The sequence below is a fragment of the Nannospalax galili genome, unplaced genomic scaffold, assembly GCF_000622305.1.
Source record: "Nannospalax galili isolate Female #2095 unplaced genomic scaffold, S.galili_v1.0 scaffold369, whole genome shotgun sequence".
In the NCBI taxonomy this organism is placed as follows: Eukaryota; Metazoa; Chordata; class Mammalia; order Rodentia; family Spalacidae; genus Nannospalax; species Nannospalax galili.
In genome coordinates, this window is record NW_008360318.1 from 1,941,770 (window position 1) to 1,944,878 (window position 3,109).

Sequence of the window (3,109 nt, forward strand, 5' to 3'; positions counted from 1 at the left end):
GGTCACCGGTACACAAGACTCAAGGCTCGGCTCAGTCTGTGCTTACAGCTTTATTCTCTCTGGGACCCAATCTCTGGGACTCAGTCTCTGACCCGATCTCCCACTATTAAGAGAAGGCTAGGATATTTTTATACCATGGGGGTAGTGGTAAAAGCTTTGGCTGATAGATACTTTGTGAGGCATTCTATTTGCATATGGAAGTGGGTTTCTGCCATACTGCCAGACTGCTGACTACCTGAAAAATCACACAGGAAAGCATGGTATTCCTAGAGCCAGAGGCCATGTTTATGTTATGGCATTTGTGGCGGGCACTTCAAAAGGAGAGTTAGGAAGATGCCAGGTACTCTGCTGAAAGGAGTCATCTGCATATGAAAACCGAGCCCGTGGGCCACCCGGACATGGAGAGACTACGACTTCACAGCAGGGGTCCCCAACAATCCCTGATGCTTATCCAAGGCAAGAACTCCTGTTCTTAGGGGGAATTCTGGACCTATTCAGGATACCTGAGGAGAGATTTAGAGAAGGGGCAAATGCTCACAGTCTCAAGAAATTCCTCCTGCAGTGCAGCAGACTTCTGTGCTGTTTGTCTTTGTGAGTTGTTGCAGAGTCCTGCTCTGGGCTTGTTTGTTCGGCCTCAATCGATGGTATTTGCAAACAAGTTCATCAACCCGTGTTCTGTTTTTCTGAGCTGTATTAGTTTGCTAGCTTTAATGTGTTAAAGTGAACAATTTATTCCATTGTCTTCTACCTTGGAGGCCAACAGGGAATGGTGCTGAGGGACAGCCAGGGGCTGGGGCAACATGTCTACTCTGCTGATGGGGCATTCTTGGGGGTGGAGCTCCTTTGCCAACTGCCCCTTCTTTTTCATCTTACAGGCTTCTTGGTATGGGGGTGAGATGGGGGGCTGTGTTGGTGGAGTATACTTGTATTCAGAGCCATCCTCTAGATCCAGTGGGTAACTTCGGTCTGAATCATAGGTGCTAAGGTCCCCACAGGTCACAAAGGGCACAATAATATGGATGGGACCATCCAGCTGTTTGAAATCTGAATCGTATGAGTGCTCCAGCAGGGGTTTGGTGAGGTCTGGCACAAAGCCCTCAGGAGGGTCATAACCCTGACAAACAGTGAGGGCCTCAATGCTGGAGTTCCAGCTGCTCTTGGGCTTGGCACAGAGCACACTGGAGAGGAAGACACGCAGCTGGCTGTAGAGCAGAGTCACATCCCGGCCTCGGAATATCTTGGCTACAAAGCAGCCCCCTGGCTTCAAGACATATGTAGCAATGTTGAGAGCAGGTAGGAGAAGCTGGGCCTGCATATATTCATCGACATCATGGAGGCCAGTGACATCAGGAGCCCTGTCACACACGACTAGGTCAGCAGGGCAGCCCTCAAAATACTGGATGATCTCCTTGGCAGTGGAGAGCTGAGTGATATCCCCCTGGATCTGTAACACACCTGGGAGAGGAGCCATAGCCTGCAAGTCCACAGCCACCACCTGGCCAGGTTTTTGGCCTCCAATCTTCTGGCTCAGTACCTGGCTCCAGCTGCCTGGGGCTGCACATAGGTCAACTGCCCATGTCACACCTTGGAAGAGTTGGAATTCTTCATCAAGTTGAAGCAGCTTGAAGGCACTTCGAGCCCGCCAGCCCTTCTCCTTGGCCAGGTGGTAGTACACCTCTCCTTTATCCTTTGATGTCCTTCCCATCTCACTCTGCTGGTAGGTAGTGGGCCAATGCTGTTCTTAACTTTCAGAGCCGGAGGAAGGACGCTGGGACCACCAGTTTCAGCAAGAATGCAAACCAGTGAGGAAAGGTAGAGCTCCAGTTGGTGTTCAGAACTGATCTGAATGCCTGTTTCACATGCCTAAATGTTATAGCAATGTGGCAAATTTGGCATTGTGAAACACAGATGCTCCACTGAGGTCCGGACCAGGGCAGAACTTAGGACGGGAGTCTCGTCATCTTGTGTCGTCGTATCCGGGGCACAGGAACTGCTCCCGGCATCCAACCGGCAGTGGAATTTACCTAATAACGTCCCAAGACACGTGAACTGGCTCTTTGTTCCAAGGTCAAGGCCGAATACGAGCTCTCGGGTGGCTGAGGCAGGAAGATGAGTTCTTGGCCTGTCTGGGCTACATAGAGAGACTTTGTCTCGAGATAACACACACACATTTAAAAACTAACACGAAAAAGGAAGCCAAAATGATTTACTCATTCACCTCTTTGGATCTTGGCGGTCTTTGAGCGGTAGATCTGTTTTTAAGGTTTTTAGGAATGCCCATACTGTTTTCCACAGTGGCTGAACCAATTTATATTCTCATTCACCCAGAACAAGGATTTTCTCTATATATACTCAGCGATACTTGTTACCTCTTGTCTAATGGATAATAGCCATTCTAACAGGCATGAAGGGATATATTGTTGTGATTTTGTGACCAGGAGGGAATGCAATTATATGTTCTAAGTGCTAATAGAAAAAAAAAAACTTCTAATCTAGAACACTACACCTAGGAAACCTATCCTTCAAAAATAAAGGGTGGAGAGATGGAGAGAGTCACTGGTTAAGAATGCATACTGCTCTCACAGAAGACCCAAATTTGATTCCCAGCACCCACATCAAGTGGTTCACAATTGATCATAACCACAATTCCAAAGGATCTGATGGATGCCTCTGGTCTCCATGGGCACCCCCCAACCCCCCCCAACTCATAATTAAAGTAAAGGAAATCTTTTTTAAAATAAAAGGATGATACTTTTTTAAATAAACAAAAGTAAGGGAGTTTATCATCACCAGATATTCCTAATAAAATATTTGAAAGATGGGCCAGGTGTAGTGGCACACATCTTTAATCCCAGCACTCTGGAGGCAGAGGCAGGTAGATCTCTGTGAGATTAAGGCCATTCTGCTGTACATAACAAGTTCTAGGCCAGCTGGAGCTACAGGGACACCCTGTCTCATAAAAAAAATGCTGAAGAGAGCTCTTCACAATGAAAGAATGCTAAATAACATGAGCACATCAAAACAAATTTTAAGTTGTTGATAAATACATAGAAAAGAATATTGCATTACTATTATGGGGTAGGTAAATTTATTATAATCACTAAAAATG

General features: G+C 46.7%; 1 pseudogene; it reads right to left on the reverse strand.

The window, feature by feature from the left end:
• Positions 1 to 442: 442 nt before the first annotated feature.
• On the reverse strand, positions 443 to 1,879 carry LOC103727283 (annotated as a pseudogene).
• Between the last annotated feature and the right edge of the window lie 1,230 nt (positions 1,880 to 3,109).